At 35.7% G+C, this 21,761-nt stretch overlaps 1 long non-coding RNA gene across 2 annotated transcripts in view; it reads right to left on the bottom strand.

Annotated features, from left to right (window-relative positions):
- Positions 1-21,761, bottom strand: part of LOC134761872 (uncharacterized) — a 47,289-nt gene that overhangs the window by 14,586 nt on the left and 10,942 nt on the right. The window contains exons 2-4 of one of the 2 annotated variants that reach the window (XR_010141028.1): positions 9,082-9,193; positions 6,555-6,599; positions 6,358-6,459 (exon numbers count right to left, since the gene is read on the bottom strand). This is a non-coding gene — a long non-coding RNA (uncharacterized LOC134761872). Of the gene's footprint in view, positions 1-6,357; positions 6,460-6,554; positions 6,600-9,081; positions 9,194-21,761 lie in introns of those variants that run through there. The other variant, XR_010141029.1, reaches the window with a different exon arrangement.

The raw sequence follows: 21,761 nt of genomic DNA on the forward strand, positions 1-21,761 counted from the left end.
CTCAAGATATTCATTACATAATTTTAGTCATCTCATGCATTTCTTCATCCAATAGTTGTAGTATGAGCTTCAGAGTGGGACATTTCAAAGTTTGAATTCCAGCAGCATTGTATGCCAGCTGTCTGACCTGGTCTGTAAATAAATACGACAATACTTACATCAGTGGATTGTTGTGATGATTAAATGTCACAACATATACAAAACACCCAGCGCAGTGTTAGCTTAGGTCTGGTATGCAATGAATGTTAGGTAATTTTTGCTTTTGTTTTTGTTTTTTTCCCTAGGTACCCATTCCTATTGATTAAAGTTCTTAGAATTTGCCTCCTTTTGGGTTTCTTTTTGTTTTTGACATTTTTCTTCAACTTGGATAATATTTTTCAGCTGAGGATTTATTCAAGCAAAGTAGGAATTCCGGGGCTGTACTATGCCTATTTCATTTCTCAAGCTAAAAATAAATTTCCATTAACTATACATATAGATGTGTATTTAATTGAATTCTGTACTTGGTTGATGAACAGAATTTTATGATTTGCTTATTATTAGAATTTAACATAATGACCTCCCACTATAGTCATACTTCTTAAGGTATTTAACGTTGAAATGCAGTTTATTTAATCTTTGCACATAGGAAGAATAATTATATTGTAATTGCACAATTGTTAAAAGATATCAAGTGCATTTATGCATTTTCCATTTAAGTTAAATTATACACTAAGCATAATAGCTTAAAAAATACTTCTTTTTTACTTAAAATATTTTTCCTTCTAAGAAAGCTTACAAATTAAATCTCACAAAGATAACCTGATATCTTTAAAAGATCACACACGTTGTACGCAGAGCAAATGTCATCATTCCAGAATTTTATTTTTTAAAGGGAGCATTTAGGTAACACAAATCAATTTGCAAAAGTGTTTCATTCCCTTTTTGGTTCCAAAATGAATTGAATTCTTCCGTCTTTATTTGACTCTAATTTATTAGCAGTTTCAATATCTGCTCCTACAAAAATGCCACCCTTTTGCAACCAGAAATACTTTCCAAGAATATAGGATAACTAAATCAGTTTAATAATATACTTCATATAGCAAGCAAAAAACCCTTCAGAAGTTGATTTTAAAACATCATAATAGAAAAGAACAAAAAAATTGTTAATACCAAGAGTTTAAAAATCACACAAAAACCTATCTTCTTTGCAGAAAGGTCTCCAGATACCGACTCTACTTGCTTTGTCTTGCTCTGCAACTCTAGGTGATAATCCTGGCTTATTAAATGCACTCAACTCTAATAATGCACACTTTGGGGATAGATGTAAAACAAAAGGAAGAGTGCATTTCAATATGTTGACACTTCTCTTGTGTACATTTCATTAGCCAAGATGCATTGTGCACACGCACACACACACACATACATTCAGCACTCCAACCATTTCCTTTCCCAGCTTAGAAAAATTGAGTGTGCCATTCTTCCCCTTTCTGACCTTTTTCATGTCCATTGAGATGAAAACCTTCCACATTTTCCCTTGTTTCCTTATTTATCATGATAATATTGTCTTCAAGTCACCTTGCCCCTTGATCCCCTTAAGAAGGTGTCGTTCTTACTCCATGAAGACTCAAGGATTCCCCTTGCTTTATTCTATTATTGATTTGGCAGTTCTGGGCACATTCTAAATGGCAGATACTGGAGAAGCAAAGATGAACAAACTTAGATGAGCTTCATCTGGCTCTAGTCAAACAAATTATTTGTCTTCATCTGTCATGTTATATATATGCCCTGTCCCATTTACTTCACACAAAAGCAAAGATATCATTTTCTCCACTTCAGAGAGAAGAAAACCATTTCATGGAAGTTCAACAATTTCCCCAAGGGCACACAGCTAGTAAGCAGAAGAGCTGAATTCATAACTCACGTTTCTGACCCCAAAGCCTACAGTCTTTCTTCTCGCTGCTGATTGCCCTGACCATCTGACCTCTCCCAGTGATCCCTGACAGCACCGTTGTATCTGCTTGTATGACAGGTCATTAGATCTGTGCCCTAGTACACATCCACTTTATCCCTAGGCTGTGGGGGTTATTGAAGGTCTTGCTTCCACCAGACATAGAATGGAGCAATAATTTCCTCCATGACCAAATCTTAGCTACACATCTTCTCCAATACTTTCTGCTCCCTCCTCCTGAATGAGTTTAACCCATTTGACTTTCTGTAATCCCCTTCCACCCCACCTGCCACACACGGTTATGTGTGTATGAAGTGTTCTTCATGCAGTTTGCACAAGGTGAGGAAAGTTCAACAGTAATTCATTATACATGTGCTGCAATCTCAATTGTTGATTTTAGAGTCTCAAAATTTTGTTGTATAACCAGGACAAAAATGTTACTATACAAGTTTGTTCTCCAGAGGTTTATTAAGGAAGTGGCATACTTTGTTGTCATTAAGCCTAGTTTTTTTCTTGTGCTTACTAAGAGTTGTGAGTAGAAATCTAGAGCTTCTTTATGAACCCCCCCACCCGCCACATCTAACATCCCAACAGAAACCCAGAATTTACAAACTCACTCCCAAAACTTCCAGTTATCTTTACTATATGAATAGATTTCTCCAGGTCCCTAGCAACTGCTGTCAATATGAATTGTTTTGCTATAATTTTTGAGTGACTTTGGAAACCTGAGTTTTCAAGGAAGTTTGGTTTGATTTTAATCAGAAGCAACTACCTATAGTGCTTTCTGACAGCCTGCTAAGTGCTTTGGCTGAAGTCCACTTTTTCTTTTTATTTGCTACCTTGATCTTAAGAGGTATGCACTTGGCATGCAAGCAAAGTTGTAGAAAGGAAAATAAAAGGCAGCTCAGCCAAAATGTCTCAGGACACTTTTTTAACTTCCTATTTATGGTTAGACATATATAAAGGCTTATTGTAAAAGTAAATAAGAAAGAAGCTGAAAATACATAAGCATATATAGAAAAAATGCCCTTATGTCATATTATTGAGGCAAACTACTTCAAAACTTAATATCCTTTCAGCCTGCTACATATTTCAGTGAAAAAGGGAAAAAAATGAACATAAATGGTAAAAGTCATAAGTATGTTGGCTAGTGGTATGCATCTGCCTTGGCAAGTTAAGGCTGCGTTAGAAATTCTTTTCCTAGCAAGAAATATTTAGACAAAAACTGAAAGATTGATTTAATGAAACTAATGGGTACACTAGGAGAATTCCAAGTTTGCCTAGAGCTGGAGAAGCCAGCAGAAGGAAGAGGAAGACGTTTATTTGATGCCTAATAATCCTGGACTCCTACTCCTCACAAAATTCTCAAATATTGTAACTCAAGGTGCTAACTTGGATCACTTTGCCCTCCCAAACCCACATATTAGTAACTTTATCTCCATGGCTTCTCTTGTGTAAAATAACTTTCAAGGAAACTTACAAACTAGTGGATGGGAATCTAAAAATTTACAATAAACATACTGCAAGGCAAAAGTCGGCCGGTATATGAGAGGGACACAAAAAAGTTAATTGCATGTTCAAAGGAGGGAGAGAACACATTCAGTGTTTTTCTTGGGGAATAGGGAAAAAGTGTAGGGATGGTTGATGCAGAAGTGCTTTTGCTCCTGAGGTGGAGAATTGAACAGGAGAAATAATAAAGGAGGAAAAATTTCAAGAAATGTTCAGGATGTTTTTTCTTTCCCTGAAACACAGGTTACAGAGAAGAAACTACTAAAAACAGAGATATAGGAGAAATATTATAAAGCACCTTGAATGCCAAATTAAGACTCTGGTTGCATTTGTTATAAAATATTAGAATATTTCTGAGGACTGTGTAACAAGATCAGACCATACTTTAGAAAAAATATATGGCAATGTCCTCAAGGAATGTAAAATATGAATACAAGGAGGCTTGCATTACAGAAGACGACATTCTTACACAAGTTGCGCTAGAAAATAGAACACAAAAACCTGAAACTTTAAGACAGGCAAACCAGAAATTTTGACATAAAAAGACTCTAATATAGAGGATTGAGTAAGGAGCAGCTACTTAGGCTTCTAAAGGGAAGCTTGCACAGAGACGCTACCTCTCTTGTAGGTGGGCTGGAACTCCCTGCACTCCTGGTCACCCCACCTGTGGGTCCTGCCTTTAATCCTTTTGTGTATAAGTCACCATGGGTTTCTGAGGTTGCATGTGGGTGTGCAGGCAGGGAATGAGTGATTGCAGGTAAGCGTCCCTTGGGCACTGAACATCCCTGTTCAGCAGGGCTCATCACAATGACAATGAAAGTCAACAATAAGAGCCAGTGCAAGATTCTATCAGGCGTCCTCCTGGGCATAGGACCGCTGAGAACCCTCACTCAGCCTGTTAGTAAAAACCTAAAGCTGATGCCCACCTGAGGGAAGCTGCAGTATGTAGTGAGCCTGGCAGTAGCAATCAATGTTTACCTTGAATAGACCTCCTTGAGTCTACCATCTCCAGCAACCCACAAAGTCGGCCATGCAGGCCCTTCTCTTATGGTGAAACCTCCTTGCCAGGCTCCTCATTGGTAACCTCCACATCTGGCTGCCAGAGATGGGACGTGTCTTCCCTCCAGCATTACATAGCATGTAGGAAAACTATCTATAGCTGGGCAGAATGCAAAACGAAGAAAAAAAGAAGGAAAGGAAAAGAAAGGAAAGAAAGGAAAAAAGGAGGGAGAGAAGGAGAAAGAAAGAAATAAAGAGGGAGAGAGAGAACAAAATTTAAAACTACCAATATTAGTTCACTTGGATGGTGAAATGTTGCAGAAGAGGAAACAATTTTGTCTAAATAGAAAAGATATATCAGTTTTCAACATTTTTATTGTCCTGAGAGCCATTCTCCCATAAAAACACATACAACATACATATAATTGGGGTTTGATCAATATTTAAGTAGATAAATAAACATCTACTGAATAATTCATATTTCCAGCATAAAATAGATGGCACACTCATATAAAAAATTGAAAGAGAGTTTGATAAACTCTCTCTAAAGATATGAGCAGAGTTAAAACATTAAAAACAACAACAACAACAACTAATGGCAATATTAAGGAGCTATTGCCACCCCCAGGCTGAAGAAGCAAGAAGCAGTTACTGAAATTTAGAACTTTGTAGTGGATTCCCTGGTGGGAGCTGTGACCTAAGGTGGAGGGATATAGCCAAGATGACTCCAAGGAGGAAAGCTCGTGGAATAATTACCCTGATCGCTCTCTCTTCCAAGCCTATTGATCTACCAGTGCCTCTCACTGGCCAAAATCAACTTGAAACCAAATGGCCAGGGAGCCTCATTGATACAATCATTTCAGGCCAAACCCAGCACAAATTCCTAGACCATTTATTTATTTATTTATTTATTTATTTATTTATTTATTTTCAAATCTATCCAGAGATTTTTTTTTCTTCTAAAGTATGCTTGCTATCTTGTTATCATCTTTCAAATGGTTAATATACATATAATATGTATATTATATATGTCTATTATATAATATATACATAATACGCATATATTATGAATACCTAGGCAGTTTTCCAAGGCCTGGAATGGAACCATAAGCAAAAAAACTAGGTACCCAACCTGAGTGAGCAGACAGTCTAGTGGGAGACAGGAAACATCCCAGAGCTCCACAGATCCCTCTTTGTAAAGAGAAAATCATAGGCTTTAGGATCAAACCAAAATATTGTTTGGTGACTAACCTATTTTTACGGAGCCTCAGTTTTATCTGTTAGAAGGGAATGGTGACACCTATTTCTTAGGGTTAATGTATGATTTAGAGACTATGTATGCAAAACATGTAATATCAGTGCCAGCATACAATGACTAATTTTAACTTTAGAAATGACTCAGAGCCCAGGGCAGCCTGTGGATTGTGGCAGGAGATACCGAGGCATTATAGAGACCTCACTAGTGGGCTTCTGCTTCCTTTCATCTCCTCTTCTTAGGCAGCTCCTGCTCATATCCTCTTCACTTCAGTGCTCAGCCTACAAAGGACTTGGAAGCACTAAGCAAAACTACCTCTGGCACTTGTAAAAGATGATAGCTCTCTCTTCCCTTCGAAATAGACAATTTCTTCTCTATTTTGTATTTAACATGGGAGTAGATGGTTGGCGGTGAGTGTAGCTTCGTGTTTCCAGGGAACCCAGGAATGGAGAGGAGATCTCTATTCTAAGGTGGTTCCAGGTAGACTCAAGCCATGCAATCTGTATGGGGAGAATCTGAAATATGTCCATGTGGAGTGTAGTCGTGGAGGCAGCTGGCTCTTCCTCTGCTGGCTGGACAGGCCTGCACCTTCTCCTGAACTTTTCCGCTATTGGGTTACTTATTAAGTGGATTGCATGCAGAATGACAGCCCAAGGCATTCTGAGTAATAAGCGAATAATCTTTCTTTTATTAGTGGTGCATGACCTTACTTACGATACTTCATATTACAAGTCCCAAGAAAGTTTTAGTTGAAGAATCAGTATAACTGCAACAAAAAATGAAAAATTTCAATTTGCAAGGCAGGAAAAGTAAAAAAAAAAAAAAAAAAAAACCTCAGCAACAACCAACAATATAGGTTACCTTAATGATCCAAACTCCAGGGTGCTTTTCTTTTTTTCAAACACACTGGAGGATAAACAGAAGTTTTATTTTATTATAGTAATTATAAAATATAAATTTTTCCATACTGATACTTTCAACAAGAAATTTAATGTTTCTTTATTAACTTTAAAATACTTTCTTAGGTGTCATAACTACTTATAAGAAAACAGGTCTGCAATCCTCTTGGTTTTTATTGGTTTTCCAGTTATACACTGAGGGTTCCTCCCTACTAAATTTAAACTTAGTGGGATTTCTGACAAATAAAATCAAATTTTCAAAAAATTTTCAGTAATGCCAGTTAGGAATTACATACTGGTTAGCAAATACCCAGCAAACTCAATTTCTACACATCTCTTTTGCACTAAAGAATTCCGTGTGAATTATACTTTTGTTCAAAGTTGGTTGTATATTTTTACCTCCTATAACCTTCTATGAAAGATATTATAAAGACAAGTACTGACACTTGTTATACAGATGACTAAAAAGACCTGTGCTATGTTTGTTGAATACCTGTATGAGTATCCCAGTATACATTTTAAAAAAGTACGCCAGGAAAATAAAATTGCAGCTTCAATCATTTGACAACATCCTTCATCCATTTGTTAATTCACCATTTATTCATTCAGCACTAATGTTTTTCATTTACATGTGCAGAGAATTATGCTAGAAACAGTGAAAGGAAGAGTTATATGCCATGGGGCCTACTTTTAAAGAAGTTCATGTTTCTGCTAAGGTAACTATGGATAACAAAACTCAATCACAGTTCAAGAGCTATGAAAGAAGTCCCACTGTTTCTATTTTATTTAAAGATTCATATTTGTGGTAATGTCACCTGCAACATGAAACCAACTTCAGAGATTAAGAGAATGAGGCACAACATTATCAAGTTCAAGTGTCTTAGGATATCCATGTTTCCTTTCCAACAATTTCTAAAATTATTTGCATTACATATGAAGAAATTAATTATCAGGAAACTATCAACAAATACAAATGCTTTTTTCATTTATATGTATTGTGCGGTGTGACTTTTCCTGGCTATTGCATTACATTGTCAATATTTTATTTTACTCCGAGGCTATGGGCTGTGGATGACCTATTCTTTTTCATTTCCTCCATATCTAATATTCAATATTGTTTGTACAAGTAACACCAAATAACCTTTTCCTTGTCAGGAATATGTGAAAACAGATTGCTTCGTTCTCTTATGCTGTAGTGTTAACAGTTAAACAGCAATTCTGTTTCTACCGAGTACAGCAAACATGGAGGTAATTTAGTGAAGGTGTCTCCCTCCTGGCAATTGCATAGGAGACCAAGCCAGGTCTCTGTCCATACTGCAGCCAGATTAAGCTTTGTAAAATGCAAAGTTGATCTTGTTACCTCACTGTTTGATATCTTTCAACGGTACCCAATTACTGTTAGGATAAAAACCAAATTATTTAACACAGCCACATGTCCTCTTTTCAGGATTGAGAGTAGTCAGGAACAATGTGGCCAGCCGGTAAGTAGTAGGGGCACTACATCATCAAGAAAAGATAAATGAAACAGGTTGGAGAGGTCGGGCGTGGTGGGTCACTCCTGTAATCCCAGCACTTTGGGAGGCCGAGGTGGGCGGATCACGAGGTCAGGAGATTGAGACCATCCTGGCTAACACGGTGAAACCCTGTCTCTACTAAAAATACAAAAAATTAGCCAAGCGTGGTGGCTTGGCCTGTAGTCGCAGCTACTCGGGAGGCTGAGGCAGGAGAATCGCTTGAACCTGGGAGGTGGAGGTTGCAGTGAGCTGAGATCGTGCCGCTGCACTCCAAGTTGGGTGACAGAACAAGACTGTGTCAAGAAAGAAAGAAAAGAAAAGAAAAGAAAAGAAAAGAAAAGAAAAGAAAAGAAAAGAAAAGAAAGAAAAGAGAAAAGAAAAGAAAAGAAAGAGGGAGGGAGGACGGAAGGAAGGAAGGAAAAGAAAAACAGTTTGGAGAGATGGAGAACAATACATTAGAGAACATGTTTGAAGTTTAGAAAGGACATGCACAGCACATTTTTCATGAATGAATGAATAATTATTCTGACAGCGTCCCTGGAACTGAGCAAGGAGAGCCAATCACAAATGGCAGAAGTACAAATGGAAAGTCCTCCCAGACCTTTGTCTGGGTCACAGCAAAACAATAGTCAAGTTGCCAAAGTATTCAAGAACCTCTTTCATAGCTTTCCCACATACGCACATTCTTTATAAGAAAGCCAAAGCACTAGTCTTTCATCAAGAACGTTTCTGATCAATCTGTTTCTTCGTGCTCTGTTCCTGAATGCTCTCTGCATTTATGTTTTCATCTCCTTCACTTTCTTATTCAAGGCAAAAATCAATTCTGGTGAACTCCACATATTTCTTAGGCTATATAGTCACTCTTTCTAAAAAAATGAATTGGTCTAACTATGAATAGCTGTCTGTTACTTCCACATATAAGGTTACCTTTCTTTTCTTTTTCAATGTTAAAACCAGAGTGATTCCATTTATTACCCTTTGTGGAGTTTCAGTCTTTCTGTAATATCCACTGTAGCCAGAAGATGTCAGTCATACAACTCAAACCGACTCTTTGCTCCTCTCCCAGAGTAGCCCAAAAGCAAACAGCCTAAAATTAAGTACAAGGATGAAGACCTTTGAAATCCTCTAAAATCCCAAACAATAGGTATACAATTCTACGCACTTAAATATGCTTTATGACACTTAATTTTGTCTATTTGGGGTTTAAAGAGATGTAATCAGTAAGCAGTTGCTGTTCACAGGTCTTTTCTAAATAGCTGGAACCAAATCAGTGTTGAGACAAAGGAATCACAGAACTGTGAAGTTGGAAGGGCCTTGAAGTTCCTGTAGCTTAATTTGCTACCCTCCTACATAAATTTCTTTTATACTGGAACAGAATAGGGATTTCTTGGTACAACCTAATTTCTGTATTCACACATTCACTTATTCATCAAAATTTTATTGAACATGTTCTGTGAGCTCAGCAATGAGATAATTACTAAAGATACAAAAGTAAAAGTGATGAAGTAGACATAATCCTTGCTGGCTGTTATGGATTGAATTGTGGACCCCTCCTCTGCAAAGATATTTATTTTTTATTTATTTATTTATTTATTTATTTATTTATTTTTTGGGACGGAGTCTTGCTCTGTCACCCAGGCTGGAGTGCAGTGGCACGATCTCAGCTCACTGCAAGCTCCGCCTCTCTACAAAGATATTGAAGTCCCTGGTATCTCAGAACGTGGACTTATTTGGAAATACAATCATTGCAGACATAAAGTTATTTAAGATTATACCGGAGTAGGGTGGGCCCTTATACTGGAGTAGGATGGGCTTATACTGGAGTAGGGTGGGTCCTTAATGCAATATGATTGGCATCTTCATAAGAGAAAGATATACAGGGAGAAGATGGCCAGGTGACGACAGAGGCTGAGACTGAGGTGATGCATCTGTAAACCAACATTAGGAGCTATAATTGGAGAGGCAATGAAAGCTTCTCCCCTATAGTTTTCAGAGTGGGGTATAGCCTTGCTGACATCTTGATTTCAGACTTCTAGTCTTCAGAATTGAAGGAATACATTTCCGTTGTTTTAAGCCAGCCAGTTAGTGATACTTTGTTATGACAGCTCTAGGAAACTAACACAGCCCCAAAAGGATTGCACAAGACAAACAGGCAAATCTAATACAGTGTGATAAGTGCTATTATACATATGGGGTATGATGGGAATATATGATAGAAATGTCCATGGGTGTATATCAGAAGAAAGATGTATGAAGGAAGCAACCTCCATCCCAAAAACAAACAAAAAGAGATGGCAAAGAAATGCCAAGTAAATTATTGGGAAGCAGTAGGATTATTTCCAAATGGAGAATAGCACCTAATTCTCTCGTCTACTTACAGCCTTCATTGCCCAGCTCAAACTCTGGTCAACAATCAAAACATTAGTAGAGATGAATCCCAACCCAGATGTTCTGAGACTTTGATTGTATCAAACTTTATTTGTAATCATTTTTTATTCCTTTTACATCACTAAGAGAAAAAAATAAACTTTTTTTTGAAACCTTTAGTGACTAGAGAAAGCATTTTGTACTAGAACCCTTACAATTCCACTAAGCCTTCATATTAACCCTCCCTTCTTCCTGCCAAACCCTGCCCTATGCCCCTACCCTGTCAGTGCTCTGGGTTTCCTGTATTCTCTTGGCTTTTGCTCTGCATCTGATTTGGCTGAATCTCTGCCAGTCAGCCTCCAGTACTTCCTAATTGAACAGGAGTTTTCTAGAACCTCTCATGTGCTCACCAGAGTTTTGTTCACCATTGCCCTTTTCTTGCTCCAAGATCACCATCTTCTCTCTACGACTCTAAGTCTCTCTGGGGCTTCCCATCACACTTGCTACCCCTGCTGTTCTTATGAAACTCCTCAGAATGCTGAGCTAAGGAAAGCACACAATGTAGGGCTGCCCTGGGCAGGGCTCTCCAGTGCATTTCTCAGAGCTCTTCCCTTCAGCATCTTTCTTAAGCATTGAGGGAGGGAACATGTCCACTAGCTCTCCCTTGGAGTGGGCCACTCAATTCTTTAGGTCACTAACTTTAACGCTTACTATGGTAGACAGTATTGCCCACAGTTGGAGAAATCTGGGTCCAAATGTGATTTGGGTTGGGGAGTTGATTGAAGGTACTTAAATCTTCTTTTGCAGAACTTCTCATAGCATGAAGTGACCCTCAGAGAAACTGGGAAAGTACAAACCAGTCCTGGCTTCCTTGGCCCTGTATAAATGCAGCCACACTAAAATATAGACATCCTGCTGCTGCTTCTCAGCTGACCCAGAAATTGAAAGATGCTGATATAGGACTTGTTACAGGATTTAATTCTAATATTGATAAAACAAGAACAATGGCTAAGTGATCAGTAAACTCAAAGTAATATTAGGCATCCATATGAAAAGTAATCATATGAAGACTTTATAGAAACCTAGAAAATATTTTGCTATAAATATATAAATATAGTTTTATATAAATATAAACATACATTTATATAAATATAGTTTCATATATTTATACAAATATATAAAACTAAAGGAAAAAAGTAGAATACAACATTGGCATACAGCTAAGATAAAAAAAGAGAGTGAAATATTTTGATCATACAAATAGTATAAATCATAGCTTTCACTTTTTAAAAATACCATTGAAAATTATGTATAATCCTTTCCTAAAATTCCTTTTATAATCCTAAAATGAAGCATCAAATATTTTCATTTTTTTCTTGTCATTTTTGGCCCATTATGTACTTGCCAAATTCTCTTTTGCTACTTTGCCTTTAGACACGTTGTTCCATGTCCTTGGAATACATTTTATTATATTCTCTAAGCAGAACATTAATTCATTTAATCATTTGGCATATATATATGCCAAATGGTGTGTGTGTGTGTATATATATATATATACACACACACATATATAGGTATATATATACACATACACATATTATATATAGGTATGTATATTTTTATATAGAATAGGTATATATAGATATAGATATAGATATACACCTATTAGAGGTTCTATAGCATATAAAAGAATATAGGTATAAAATATTTAGAAGAGCATTTACTCCTTCAAGGTCCTCTTATCAAGACAAATTTCAAGGGGAATTCCCTTTGTGATGCTTTCTTAGTCCCCTTTCTTAGTCCCCTTTATATTTAATTTGGCATTTCCTCCTCTGTACACACCACTTTAAAAGCATCTATCAAATTACATTGTTAACAAGTGTTTATTGCATTTCTTCTTAGCTAGACTCAGGATATTGAAAAAAAAACAACACATTGTCTTATTTCTTGTTGTAAGCCTTTAGCCTAAAAATGTACCTAGTTGATGACAGATGTAGGTGACAGAAAATGGACAGACAGAGAAAAGAAGGGCAGAAACGAGATAAGAAGGATGTAAGAGATTGGTGCTAAAAGGAAATAAATGATTTCAACATATGCAGATACAGTCTGATTACAGCACAGGGAAAAGCAGCTTCAGTCATACACAAAACAATGCTACTAGGCTTGCAAGGGGGTGACATCCATGCCCGTGGATTCATTAACTTGCTGCTTGTTAAACTGAACAGCCAACCCTATTGACCTACATTGTCAATTGTATTTATTTTATGATTCGTCTTTAGCCAGAACAATACAAGTAGTGGAGCATCATTATGAGAATTTAATTACCTCTAATGATTAGTAAGAGAGATGTTTTGAAGATAACTTCCACCTCTTAGAATAATAAATTGCAGATTTTTTCCTATTAGTTTGTAGCAGATAGACAAAATGGTGGTTTTTTGCTATGATTTAACAACAAACTCTGATTTTAGTAACTATCGATTTAACAGGATTGCATGCACAGGGAAAAAATACATATACATAATGTCTCTTTCTCTCTTTCCTTCCTTCCCTTTCTGTCCTCTTTCACTCATCCCCCTCTCACATACACACCTTACCTCAGTGTCAGAGGAAAAATTACTCTCTTTTTCAGGCTTCCCAAGAAGTCCATAATGAGAATTCAATATCCCTTCCACAGCAAATGTGCACATATACATTTATATATTCATGATTCACTAAAGGGTTTCTCACAAGTTTACACTAGAGGAAGGTTTACATTGTTTATCCCTTTGTTAAAAGCAGTATTGCTTGGTACTTGCCTATGAGAATGATTTGATTTTAGTAGTAAAAACAGTATTTAGAGACTCTTCTTAGGGAAATTAGACATGTAAAGGTCTCATGATTTTAGTCTTTGAATTTGTGTGGAAGGTCAAGCATTCATTCATCCATCCATTCATTCAATTATTCATGAAACAAACATTTGTTGAATGTCAATGTACATGGCAGGGACTAGGATAGGGCACACAGATGCAAATATTAATGAGATCAGATCACTTGCTCCTAAGAATCTCACAGTTGAGAAGAAAAGACAAGTAAGTAAAATCAGCACATAATTAGAAAAAGAGAAGCACATATAGGATGGCATAGAAGAGGGAACAATGAAGTGTTTAATTCTGCTTTTGGGGATCAAAGAAGGCATTGGTGAAACTTATCTGTTAAATCCAGATCCCAAACATATAATAAATTCATAGTGAGATTCAGCGGGTGCCTCATGAACTGCCTACTTTGACAGTTGGAAGGGCAAAGTTCTATTTATGTGTAAGTGTGTTTAGTGTGGTGACAAATGTGAAAATTGGGCCTAGGTTTCCAGGAAATACCCCAGAGATGAAAAAGTTAAGCCAAGATTTTTTTTCATCTAAATGATACAGAAATAATTTGCAATAAGGATCCAAAAAAAAGTGGAAAATAGTGAAGAAGTATGATCATAGACCCAATGTCTAGAATAGTTTGTGGATGATAATATATGAGTGACGGCCATATATTTTAGTTCAGAAAATCTGAACTAATTTTCTGCAAGCCCATCCTTATATGTATAATTGGAGCAGCCCAGGATGCAGCCTGATCTAGAAACACCATTTCAGGGCCTCATGCAGCTAATCAAGCTTAAGGTAATACCATATAGACTGAATGCCAATGGATCATACAGACTATTGAGGCTGGAACAGGCTCCTCATCAATCACTCTCGATTCCTTCCATCATGCAATAACAACTTCAGAGAAGTGCATTCATACATTTATTACTATGAAACTAGAATAAGATTAGTTCTTCAGATTTCTGGGAGGATCATGCTAAAAGGTACTTAGGCATTCTTAGGGATTATCCTGCAGTGCATTATGAGGAGTGTGTGTGTGTGTGTGTGTGTGTGTGTGTGTGTTTCCAGGAGTCAAGGGAGGAGCCAGCCAAAGAAACTTTCTAGAATTAGCTAAAGTAAAAAGTTGGGGAAGGGGGTGCACATTATAGGGGTACAAAGTAATCTAATAGAATGCAAGGGCAAAAATCTTGCTCAGCCTCATGAAAAGACTAGAACCACCAGAAGATCCCATCATCTCTTCTCATTGTGGCTTTCTCCCAATCTTTTTCATGCTTTATTATCAGTACGGAAACTGGCTTTCTTTTCTTTCCAATCTATTGTCATCAAATTGCTCTCAGCAACTTTTACAAATCCCTGAGGAACAGATTAATTCATTCTAAATTCAGAGGTCCAAACCTGGTACATGGAGCCTACTTCACATGGATTAGGTTATGCAGTGTTGAAAAAAAGAGATTGGATGTAAATGTGGTCATGACCTCTTTATCTTTTCCAAAACTCTCCATACTCTTTTAAACACATGGAATGAATATCAAAAAACTCAACAATGACATTTCTATTATTAATCAGAGAGAAAATTTCTGTTTGTTTCAATCAGGTAATGGAAATGATTTGGAAAGCATCCACAGGTCAAACAAATTTAGTATCACTTTTACTATGGAACTTGGGAACAAACCAATCTCAAAACTGAAAATTTAAAAATATATGTTTACAACCAAAATATGTGTGAGAAAATGTGATTTAACAAGATGATATTGATTCCTGTGATATTGCATACTGCTACAATGATAGATAACTCTAATAACATATTCATTTATGCATGCATGCATTCATCCCCTTCCTATCTATTGAGTCTATTGTTGCATTTCATACCCTCTGCTAAGTGCTAGATATACAGTGAGGAACAAGTTAGAAATCTTGGTCTTATGGTGAAGATGAAGGGAAATCTAATTTATCAGATAACTTTTCTCTAGGAGCTTTAAGGTTTTTCTCTTTATTTTGATATTAATTTTAGCCATTTAAATGGCTGGTAGGGGTATTTCATTTTTGTTTTAATTTGCATTTATCTGATGACTAATGATGTTGTATACAAATGCTCATTGGCCATTTGTACATTTGTGAATTGCCTGCTGTTTTCTTATTAATGGCTTGCAAATGTTTTAAAAGTATAGTCTGTGATTCATTAATCTTCATGAATGTGTGAGGTTCATTTTTTTTCCATATGAATATCCACATGTTCTAGCATCATTTGTTGAAGAACCTATACTTTCTCAATTAAAATAGCCAAACAGTTTTACAAAAAATAAATTGACCATGTATTTTGGGTCTGTATCTAGACTTTCTATTCTATTTCTTTGATCTATAAGTGCATTCTTCTACCAACAGCTCTCTGTTTTAATTACTGTTGCTTTGTAGTATGAGTCCTCTCATTTTTTTTTCTTTTTCAAAATTATCTTGGCTGTGTAGACTCCTTTGCATTTCCAAATGAACTTTAGAATCAGCTTGCCATTTTTGAACTAAAAACGGACTCATGGGATTTTGATTAGAATTGCATTTAATATATAGATTAATTTGGGGAAAATGTATGTTATATCTTCTCATTTATGTAGGTATCCTTTAATTTCACTCAGCAATATTTTGTAGTTTGGAATATCCAGGCTATGCATAGATTTTGTTAAATTTATCTATACTTCATAATAACCTCAATAAAACAAAACACGATAGACAACAAACTAACCATATCCTTCTCTCTACCTAGTTATGGCTAACTTTAGAACAATCTTTACCCTTGTTCTTACTTCTCTTTCTAGTTCTTAACTGACTGAAGCATAATATTCACAAACAAAAATAATTTAAGCTGTATGATTTTTGCTGTTTGACCTTGCACATATGAAAATCTTCAACTGGTCATAGTTAAACAGAACTTGGTCAGACTTGTGCAGAAATGTATAAATGAGTACTTATACAATTATATCTCAGGTCATTTGGACTCTATTTCACTCTCCCATGTATAATTCTATGGGAAACAGCATGGAATCTGGAAGAAATTTTGCACCAAGAAATAAGAGGATCTAATTTCTACCCTTGTATGTTGTTGTTTACTATTCACATAATCTTCAGAAAACTACTTATGCTTTTTAGGCTTTTGTTTCTTCATCCCAAATAAGTAATAATAATATATCTTTTCCACAAAGGCAGGAGACTGTACACAATGACTTCTTGGTGGTATTTTTCAGTTCTACAACTCAGAAGACGATGTCAGTGACTTACAGCAAGGAAATTTTTCAGTTTTTAAAAATTGAAATAAGTCACTCCTTGATATGTTATTTATGCTTATATTTGCAATGTATTATAATTAGTTTGGCTTGTGTTGAGGACTCAGATTAGGTACTTAGTAAATGTTGCTGAATCAGATTGCATTTCTAGGTCATATAAGGCAATGTAAGACTTAGTTTAACAGCCTTTAGGACTGATGATTCAGAAATATAGTTCAATTTTGCTCTTCATCCTTGTGTGACAAACACATTTAGTCCTGGCCATTGGACTGGTAGGAAGTACTTTCAGTGAGGCTGTAAAATTTAAGATCTATTCTGGTGTGATTGCACATTTTATGCCCCATGACCCACCATTTAATAACAGTGTGCTTGATCAAAAACCAGCCTTCTAGTCTGTCTACCCATGTTGCTGTTACTGAGAGATGATTGTGGGTTTTTTGGTCTACACTATGGAGATTATCTATGGAGATATTTTAGTTGTGTCAAAATGAATAAAAATCTGTAAATACCATAAGCATTTGGCTATTTAGTTAATATGATGGAATTGGGGAAAAGCAGACAGTCTGAGATTGTGAGCCATTCAGTCTTGAAAGATGCTTCCTTCCAGAGTGTTTAAGGTCATGACCTAAGTTTGTTGGAATTTCAGAAACCCATAATAATAATTCAGTGGTCTTGTCAGTTCAAAATTTCTAGACAAGTCATTGATTGATACATCCCAGATTTTGGTGAGTCAAGGAGTAGCTTTATGCTACGTTTATTCTTTATTACACCAAGACTTAAGAGTAATGTCCCTTCCCTCAAAATGGATTTTAGGTAGCAGTTGACTTTCCAGCTGTAAACTAAAATTATTTTTCCCCTTCACTTGGTGAATATCTGTCAATAAAGAGAGAATAGTGCTGTTGATTTATGGTCAAGCTCTTCTGGAACGATTTACTCAACAAATAAAGAAATGAAGTATAGACAGTCTAAAGTAGATACAAGTGCCTCAGCACTCAAGTTCTACATAATGTTTTCCTTATTGTCATCAGCAACCAGTTCTTGTGCTTCTGCTCTTTCTTCTCAGGCATTCATTCATTTCATTCAACAAACTTACAAGGTGCCAGGAACCGACTAGGTACTGGACATATAGCTCTGAACAAAAGAGGTTTAGTTTGCCCCATGTTCACTTTGGTTTGTTTTAGTCATGAAAGTCTTCATGTTTGATTCCTTACTCTATTCTTCTAAAGTAAAACCATCCTTTCTCATGATGTGTTTGCCCTGACCATTGAATCCCATGGTTATATACTAGAAGGTTTTATAACCTGCAAATCAGATTCCTGTGTCTTATAGAATCCAGATTCACATTACATTGTTTAACATATTTATTTTAAATTTTTAGATCTTTGGTTTTTGAACATTTGTATTTTGATTATAGTAACTGGCTTTATAGAATATTTTTGAGCTGCTGTGTTTCCCTCATCTTGTATGCCAAAATATCAAGTGCAGTAAGTTTTTATGTTTGGTACATACATTTTAAAATAGTACTTAAAAAGAGATAGTTCTTTTGGTGGGTCTATTCTAATATTCTCTCTCTCTCTCTTTCTGTGTGTATATATACATATGTGTGTGTGTGTGTATACACACATAAACACATACACATATATACACACATAAACACATACATACTTAAACACATGTAAATATGTATATATCTATCTATGTAAATCTATACATGTTTGCATGTCTATCTGATATAAGAGGACATATTGGCTTTGCAATTTACAAATTCTATGCTTTTGTGCAGGTCATTTCACTTCTTGTTTTTCTCATATGCATAAAGAGTGTAGTAGGGTGGTAAAATCTATTTCATAGAGTTAGCTGGACCTTAATATATAGTAGCCATTATTATGTTCATTTTTATTATTATCATCAAGTTTGGCAATCTCTACCTTGGTCAAATATTTTTAAAATGCATCATTACACTTTAGACCAAAGTTCCCACAAATATTCAGTAGAAATTTGAAAAGAATTAACTCCATCCAGAGTCTTTTCCCATCTTTTCCACGACAATCAAACCCATATCTCGGAATTTTGCCTCTATTGTCATTGGCTCATAACCTTCACACAAGTTTAAATATTTTTCTAGAATATGGCTCTCATTTTCACAGTATAAAGCCTAGTCCTGCGTGAAGAACAGACACTGTGCTAAGATTTATACAATTTTGTGGTTCCTCAGAAGAGCCTTCAAGGATATAAGATGGGAATATTGTGTCTGTGAAAGAATGTAGAATTCATACAGATGTTACATATTTAAGTAAGACTGTAACATAGTAAGCAGCAGAGTCAGGAATCTAACCTGTGTTTGTCTGAACTCAAGACCTACTCTCCCCTATATTGTACTACCCATGGAAACCTCCATGTAAAGGCACTCCTACTTGCGTTAAATCTGTTGACTTTAAGGAAAGGTTGGCAATATCCTTGCTTCCTACTGTCTCATTCAAAGCCATTAGATTTTCACATTGGTTCCACCATGCCTACTTCGAAGACCACATATTAACTTTGTTTGTTTGTTTGTTTTTGAGACAGTCTCACTCTTTTGCCCAGGCTAAAATGCGGTGGTGATATCTCGGCTCAGATCCTGGGTTCAAGCAATTCTCCTTCCTCAGCCTCCTGAGTAGCTGCGATTACAGGTGCCCACTACCACACCTGGCTAATTTTTGTAATTTTAGTAGAGATGGGGTTTCACCATGTTGGCCAGGCTGGTCTCAAACTCTTGACGTCAAGTGATCTGCCCACCTCGGCGTCCCAAAATGCTAGGATTACAGGTGTGAACCACCACACTCGGACTTAACTTTTAAAAGTCATAATTCCACCAGTTTCCAGGTGCCTACCCAGTATGCATAAATTATTTATGCCAGGACCACAGTTCTCTTTTCTACTTCATAATTTTCTAGATGCTTAAGTAACTTCATTCTTCAAATGGACAACCGTTTATATACTATGGACTCATAATGCTTTTACCTTCCTTCATTCCACTTTAGCAATGAATCCACAGTTATGTCCTAAAGAATGTCATCACTTTTCATCCGTTTTTCACATCTGATATCTTGAAACTTGAAATGTGTCTCTCTGACTATAATTTTCTTCCACATTTTCTTACTTCTAAGCAATACACATTATACTTCTAATATTTCCATATCTCATTATTCTCTCAAATTATTGAGGCTTTGCTTTCCTCCTTATCCAGGCTGGAATACATGGTTCACTGATTTATCTTTATTTCACAATCCTCTAGGATTTTGTTACACCTCCATATTTTATTATAATCACTTTGTCAATTTCTAGACCTAGACAAATCAACTGCCCATTTTCTCTAGGCCTTTTGTTAAGCTGTGGAATTGTGCCAAATAACATCATATAATTTTCATGATTAGATCCATTACCAATGAATGAAATCCAAATACTGACAAGCCTTTAATATTGCTTTATAAATCCATTTATTCAATCTCACTTAAAGCTTCATTGAGCACTTCTCAAGCTGTCTCCTGCAAGATATTACTATGTGTTCCTCTATATAGAAGCTCTAAAGTAAAATAAATTTGGAAATGCTACATATTATATCTAATTCTTATAGATTCACAATTTTCATTTGCATATTCAAGGCTCTGAGAACTACTACAGCAAACATAAAACTTTGCATAACATAAAACTTCACAAATTTATTTGACTTTGAAATCCTTTATTCATTTATTAATTTGTAGGAATCATAACATCTCAGTCAATACATTTTAGGAAATGCCATACTATATAAAGGGTGAGGTCCTTGCCTGGTTAGCTCACCACTGTATTCTCAACAGCTAGAAAGATGCCCATCTGAGAGTAGGCTCTCACACAGATACAAATATTGGATGAATAAATAAATGAAATAACTAAAGCAGTTTCTGTGACTTTTTCCTGATCTTTTCAATTTTATTAACCACACTACTGCACCCTCATTATCAAGTGAAGCTACTGGACACGACTGTTTGTTTTCCTTTCACCTCAACATCTTTTCAAAACATTGATTATTTTTTCATAATTCTCCTGTCTCAGAAATATGTTTGAGTTTTCATGCTTAATAATAAATATAGATGCTTAGGAGATATAGCTAGATGGCAGTCTCTTTCAGATATTTCATTTAATCTCTTAATCCTGTAAACTAAGTAAAATGTTCTCTTCTATGTAGGTGATAAAATTAAAACTCATACACACCACAGTAAGAATTTGAACCCAGAGCTGTTGATCTCCAAGGCATAGCTTCCTTCCCAGCCCCATTGTTAACCCCCGCTTTCCAAAGATAATTATCTCATTTTGTTAGATTCCATACTAGGTACAGCTTATGTAACAACTAGATCTGCTAGTCCTTCAGCCCCACATGAGATTATAGCCCCAGCTAATACCTTAATTTCAGCCTGGTGAAACCCTGTGCAGAAGACTCAACTAACATATTCCTAAACTTTTTGCTTCCCAAGACTGTGAGATAATAAAAGGGCATTGTCTTAAGATGCTAAGTTTGTGGAAATTTGTTACACAACAATAGAAAACTAATACAGTCTAAAATGACAGATGTGACAAATAGGACACAAATAGCCTGACACATTTAAGCATATCAGTAATTACCTTAAATGTGAAGAGTGTAAATAACTAGAAAACAAGATTGTAAAACTAGATTTTAAAAAGAAAAATATATATGTGATTTATGAGACATAATTTAAAAATAAGATTAAAGAAAAAAAGGCATATAAAAGAACTGAAAAATATATATTATACAAACACTAACCAAAAGAAATATGGCACATATATATTAACATAAGACAAAGAAGACTTTAAAGAAACAAATTTCAAATACAGTGCAGGTTTTTGTCCATAAAGAATTAAATTAGAAGTCAACAACAGATAGAAAAATAGAAATTTTTAAGTGCATGTAAATTAAGACACATGCTTCTAAATAACTCATGAGTAACATAGGAAATCACCATGAAAATTATTTAGTATGGAATTATCATTAAAAATATTTTGTACTAAAATTATAACTTACAAACATCTGTAAGATGTAGTAAAAGTAGTGCCTAGAGGGATTTTATAGCTTTAAATGCATGTATTAGAAAAGAAGTAGAGAATCAGTTATGTAAACACCCAACTCAAGAAG

The sequence above is a fragment of the Pongo abelii genome, chromosome 7 (genome assembly GCF_028885655.2).
Source record: "Pongo abelii isolate AG06213 chromosome 7, NHGRI_mPonAbe1-v2.0_pri, whole genome shotgun sequence".
Taxonomy (NCBI): domain Eukaryota; kingdom Metazoa; phylum Chordata; class Mammalia; order Primates; family Hominidae; genus Pongo; species Pongo abelii.